Source organism: Dipodomys merriami, unplaced genomic scaffold, assembly GCF_024711535.1.
Source record: "Dipodomys merriami isolate MVZ:Mamm:240054 unplaced genomic scaffold, mDipMer1.0.p SCAF_711, whole genome shotgun sequence".
Lineage (NCBI taxonomy): Eukaryota > Metazoa > Chordata > Mammalia > Rodentia > Heteromyidae > Dipodomys > Dipodomys merriami.
In genome coordinates, this window is record NW_027206304.1 from 109,570 (window position 1) to 116,148 (window position 6,579).

At 39.7% G+C, this 6,579-nt stretch overlaps 1 long non-coding RNA gene across 1 annotated transcript; it reads left to right on the forward strand.

The window, feature by feature from the left end:
* Nucleotides 1-5,383: 5,383 nt before the first annotated feature.
* LOC138818105 (uncharacterized) lies at nt 5,384-6,239 on the forward strand. The gene is made up of 3 exons (XR_011368978.1): nt 5,384-5,551; nt 5,735-5,938; nt 6,134-6,239. It is a non-coding gene; the product is annotated as an uncharacterized lncRNA (long non-coding RNA).
* The last annotated feature ends 340 nt before the right edge of the window (nt 6,240-6,579 follow it).

Here is a 6,579-nt window from a genome sequence, read left to right on the forward strand (position 1 = left end):
ACCGAACACATTCTATGAAGCCATCATAAGCCCAATCCCCAAACCAGGCAGGGACTCAACACAGAAATAGAACTATAGACATATTTCTTTGATGAACATTGATGCAAAACTTCTCAACAAAATTTTGGCCAATCGATTTTAACAATTCATCCAAAAAATCATACACCACGATCAAACAGGATTCATTTCAGGGAGGCAAAGCTGGCTCAATATACAAAAATCAAGTAATATAATTAATCACATCAACAGGAGCAAGGGTAAGAACCACATAGTTATCTCAATAGATGCAGAAAAAGCATTTGACAAGATCCAATTCCCCTTAATGATGAAGGTTCTGGAAAAACTAGGAATCCATAGAACTTTCCTCAATATAATAAAGACTACATATGACAAACCTACAGCCAGCATTAAACTTAATGGTGAAAAACTAAAGCCATTTCCTCTTAACTCAGGAATGAGACAAGAATGTCCACTCTCTCTTCTCTTCAATCTAGTATTAGCATGCCTAGCTACAGGAATAAGACAAGATGCAAACTTAAAGGAGATCCAAATATGGAAAGAAGAAGCAAAACTCTCCCTCTTTGCAGATGTCATGATCTTGTATTTAAAGAATCCCATAGACTCCATTACCAAATTACTCAAGCTGATTCACAACTTTGGCAAAGTAGCAGGGTATAAAATTAACCCTCAAAAAACAATGGCTTTTCTGTATACCAACAATGGGAAAAGTGTGGCTGAAATTAGGAAAGCATCTCCATTCGTAATACCCCACAAAAAATAAAATACCTAGGAATTAACTTAATCAAAGAAGTTAAGGACCTCTATGATGAAAATTTTAAAAACCTGAAAAAGGAAATAAAAAACGGAACTTAGAAAGTGGAAAAACCTCCCATGCTCCTAGATTGGAAGAATCAACTTCGTGAAAATGGCAATACTTCCCTAGGCTATCTACAAATTCAATGTGATGTTTATCAATATTACAAACTCTTTCTTCAAGAAAATAGAATTGGCAATCCAAAAATTCATATGGAACAATAAAAGACTCAATAGCATAAAAGATCATTAACAGAAAGAACAGTCCTGGATGAATATTAATACCAAATTTCAAACTCCTCTACAAAGCAATAATAATCAAAAGAGCTTGGTACTGGCACAAGAACAGACCTCAGGACCAATGGAATAGAATTGAAAACCCAGAAATGAACCTACAGACCTATCGCCATCTAATATTCGATAAGGGAGCTAACAAAATAGAAACTACTTGTAGAAAACTAAAACTAGACCCTTATATATCACCCTGCACCAGAATCAAGTCCAAATGGATCAAAGATCTCGATGTCAAAGCAGACACTCTGAAAACATTACAGGATGGAATAGGAAAAATCCCAGGTCTACTTGGCAAAGGCTGAAATTTTCTTAATAGAGACCCAGAAACACAACAAATCAAAGAATGTTTGGACAATTAGGATTGCATGAAATTGGAGAGCTTCTGCATGGCAAAGGACATTGCTAGCAATATCAATAGAAAGACCACAAACTTGGAGAAAATCTTCACTAGCCATACAACTGACAAGGGTCTCATATCTAAAATAAATCCCCCAACAACAAATCTTCAAAGAAACAACTGCCCAATAAATAAGTGGGCTAAAACCTTAAAGAGAAACTTCTCTGAAGAAAAAAGAAGGATGGAAAATAGACACATGAACAAATGCTCAACCTCTCTAGCCATAAATGAAATTCAAATCAAAACAACTTTGAGATACCACCTCACCCCAGTTAGAATGGCTATAATCAAGAACTCTGATAACAACAGATTCTGGAGTGGATTTGGACAGAAGGGAGTTGGTGTGAGTGTAAATTTGTTGGTGGGAGTGTAAATTTGTTCAACCACTTTCAAAAGCAGTATGGAGGTTCCTCAAAAGACTCCATATAGAGCTCCCCTATGACCCAGGCAATCCCACTTTTGGACATTTACCCAAATGTGCACAATCAAGACCACATTAAAGCTACCAGGACAACTATGATTATTGCAGCATTATTTACCTTAGCTAAGATATGGAACCAACCCAGATGCCCCTGGGTAGATGAATGGATCAAGAAAATGTAGTATATATACACAATGGAATTCTATGCCTCCATCATAATGACAGTGCTCCATTTGTTAGGAAATGGAAAGACTTGGAAAAAATTATAAGTGATATAAGCCAGGCCCAAAGAAACATAGGTCCCATGGTTTGCCTTATTTGAAATAACTAGTATATGTCTGAGTCAAGAAAAACAGGTCAGATAAGTTGATGTTAGGGAAATGAACTTTAAGATATGTATTCAAATTTTTTCTTTCATACGATTGTTTCTGGTACATTTATAAGATTATTTCTTTGTTGCTTTTTATGTCTCTCCCCCACAGTATAATCCCTGCTTTCACTGTATTTGATGTTGTTATAATTTATGGAGGGTAAGGGGAAAAACAAATCGTTTAAATAGAGATTACAGGTGGACCCATTGCAACAATGAGACATAGAAGTCGTATGTCGAAAATGAACTTTACAACTTTGGTAGGGGGAGGTCTAGGGACAGGTAGGGAGGCGGGGAGACAATGGGATGGGAAGGGGAAACAAAGGAGGAAGCTATAATGCTTGATAAGAAATGTACTCATTATCTTGCCCATGTAATTTTAAACCCTCTGTACAGTATTTTCACAAAAAAAAAAAAAAAAGAATCGGCTGCTGTGGACTAAAAGTTTGGGATAATCCATCTAAATTGATGACTGCGCATGTTGCTACATGTCTACCATCCCAACTACAGAGGACCAGGCCTGGTGGAGCATACATGTTACAGATAGGAGGACCTCGATCCAGCCCAGCCAGAGCATATATTGAGGCTCTGTTTCAGAAATGCCCAATACAGAAAGGTGGCTCCTCAGAGCCAGAGGGTGGACACAAGTAGGGGGTCACGGTGCCCCCAGAGGGGTGTCTGACCTGGGGTAGGGGCCACTCACATGTGCTGCTGTGAAAAGTTGCTTGAGGCTGCTCCAGGTGGGGCGAGCAGCGATGGCAGTTGCATTGCAGACACATGGACTCAGAGCCAGGGACCAGGTTGGGCTTTACACGGCCTGGCAGGGTTCCATTGACTGATGTCTGAAATTCTGAACCATGGGCAGGGAGGGCGCTGAGGCATGGGCAACCATCTCATTTTCGTTCTATATTCCAAAGTTGCCTTGAGTCTCTTCCTCACCACTAAGCCATCTCTACCTTCCTCAACTGCTGGTGTAAACTAACAGAGGGAATCCCGGTGCTACCTGGCAGCATGGAATGTGAGCATGGCCACCATTCTTGTATCTCATTGGTCAGAAAGAATCATGAAATAATGGGGGTGTGGCCAGAATTCTGTGATGCAAGCAGCATGGGCGGAGTCAAGAAGACAGCAGCTCCCCCAGTCCTTTTCCTGGGGAACAACGTCAAATTCAGTTGGAAACAAGAGGGTGACCTGCTTTAGCCGGATGGCTGCACAGATTGTTGTGTATGTCTGTTTGTTCCCAGTCCCAGACGTTGAACTGAGGATATGGGCACAGTCTGTGAGCTGCTTTGGCTCAAGGCTGGCCTTGCACACTGGATCCACAGGGATTCTGGCTTTGTTGGCACTGAAGTTGGACTATCCTGCCTAGGGTGACTTCGACCATGATCCTCCCATCACAGCCTTGTAAGTATCAAGGAAGACTGCTGAGAGCCACTGGTGAGTGCCTAATCATTGGTCTTACTGATGTTCTTGGACAGACTGGTGAGTTCCCTTGGGTTTAAGTGGTGGGAGCTGTAGCCCATAGTTTGAATCCTGGTTCTGCCACTTCCAAATGGAATAAGATCCTAAGAAACTTAATCCTGTCCATATGATTACCAATGGAATATAATGTATGTCATGATTGAAAGAGCAGTTCCTGAATGATTCTAGGATAAAATTATATACAATTATGTTATAGGAAAATGATCGATGTGAGTTAATGCTTTATGAAGCATTTAAACAATCACATTCATAAAACGGAATCATAATGCAATACCTAAGAATTACTATTATATTACATAATATAAAGGTGCCATTTTTCTGCCAGGACTGGTATTGGAACCTATGGACTTGGTAACTCTGTTGCACTGTGTGGGAAGGAAAAACTGGCCTCCTTGAAGTCAAGAAATTCAAGTCTGTTCCTTAGGCCTGAAATAGATCCCCACCACTAGAAAACATCCTATTCATGTACAATTTACCTATGATTTATATTTATATACATATGTTGACTCCATATTGCATTCAGTGCAGTTATTTTATTTTTTTTTGTTTTATTCATGTATTGACCATTTATTTTGACTATTGTGGCACATAAAAATTGATTACATTGATTACATAAGATATAGGTCTGCATATGTATTCCACTTCACACCTGACAACCAGTACTTTCACAGAAAAGGAAAACATGTGTCACCATCAACTTCTTATTCCATAATTCATTTTTGGGTATTGCTGGCATCTGAACTCACGGCCTACAAGCCTACAAGGCCCAATTCATGAATGGGTGAGGGTTAGCACGCCATCCTGGGGCAAACTGAGCTGACAGGCTGTTCCCAGGACCTGAGATCAAGCCACAGGTGTTAGTAAAATAAGGACAGATTGACATGCAGATGGCAGTACACTAATAAATATGTATTTTTATAGTTTTTAGAGATGTCTATATATTATTCAGTTATATAGACTACATTCCTTCCAATTCCTGAGTATTAATCATGCGTCAATGTAATTAATGTTATTGTTTTCATCCTTACACTCTTAAAGAAATCAGTGTCCTGAAATTATTGTGTTCCTTTAAGTAATAATATTTTTTTATGCTTCTCAAATATTAAATAAAACCAATTAGCCTCCTGAAATAATGCTGTCTAAATTTATAGGAGCATCATTCAGGATCAACTCATTGAACCTTGACATTGATAACATTCCATTGTTCTTCCTGTTGATGGGAACCATTTTCTTAGTATCTCCTGCCATTGATTGGTGTTAGGAGGGGGATTTGAAATCAGGGCCTATGTTGCCACGTGGGCCTATGGATTCCCAGATAGTCTGTCAGCCCACAGCAATGCAAGGTGAAGTACCTTTGCAACAGTGTCATTCAGACCCATGAGGGTCACCGTGCAAAGGAAGAAAATATAAAAAGGCCACATTTTTTGTGTGCATTGCTTTCTCTGCAAGACCTGGGGGTCTAGGATCCCAGAAGCAGCTGTAGGTCTAGTGGCTGCACCCCAGCCTAGGGTGATCGAAGCTGAGGCACAGTTGCCACAACCTGACTTCAAGCCCATACTGAGAAAAGTAAAATAAAAAATTTAGCTCTCTCCCTTGCAATTCATGATGTATATTCTTCCAGACCTTGGATTTGAACTCAGGATTTGGGTAAATCTGCAGCAATGTGGATGAAGGGGAAGATCACTGTACTTGAAGATAAGAAAGTCAGGCCTGTTTACTAGCTCTGAATTCAAGCCCCACCCCTGGAAACATACTATTTATATACATTGTAAAGGTAGGATTTATACTTACCTATAGATGTTCAGTCCATACATGTGTGTGGTTGTTCCTTGAATTTTTTGTTTTATTCATTTATTTACCATTGATTGTACTATGATGATACCCATTCCGTTTATTACATTGATGACATCCTATCACAGAGGATCTAGATTTGTATAAATGTTCTCCATCTTATCAGTGTTCTCAGGATCACAAAGGATATTCAAAGAAAAGGAAGACAATTTCACACTTGGCTTCTTACTCCACAACCCACTTGTTGGTAGTGCTGGGATCTTAACTCAGGTCCTAGTAGGACCAATTGGCCAATAAGTCAAGGTGAACACACCAACCTGTGAGCAACTAAGGATGTAGGCCATTCCCAGGATCTGACATTTATCCCCAGGTTCGTCCAGTATAGTCATAAATTCATAATTTAAACATACAATCTATATTGATATCCATGTGTAAATAGCATCTTGTATTTAGTGAACTTCTCTTTATTTTGTCTCTATTTCATGGAGGTATTGTGTATTTTACTAAATATGGTGACAGGTATAACTTTGCTGACATGGATGACAACCTGTTCCTATGGTTATAGGGTTGCCTATGAATTCCTCTTCTTGGTGAGATTCAGGACTTTCACAGGAGAGGAAAACGTGTGCAACAACTGGCTTCTGACCCAGAATTTGCACAGCACAGGAAAACAGGTGCAACGACTGGCTTCTCACATAAGGGTGAATTTTTGGCAGTGCTGGGTTTTGAACTCGGGGCCTAGGAGGCCCAACTGCGCAATCGGTCCATGTGATCACACCAGACTTTGAGCCACTAAGGAGATGGGCTCTTCTCAGGAACTGAGATCGAGCCAGGGAGGCCAAAATAGTGCTCAATGCATCATTGAAACATGGGATATATATTCACATTCGTGTGTGGACTGCATCATTCATTGAGTGTACTTATTGTGTTTATTTTGTATGCTATTCATGGATGTATTGTGTATTTTCTTATGTATATGATGACAGGTATAACTGGGCTGACATGGATAAC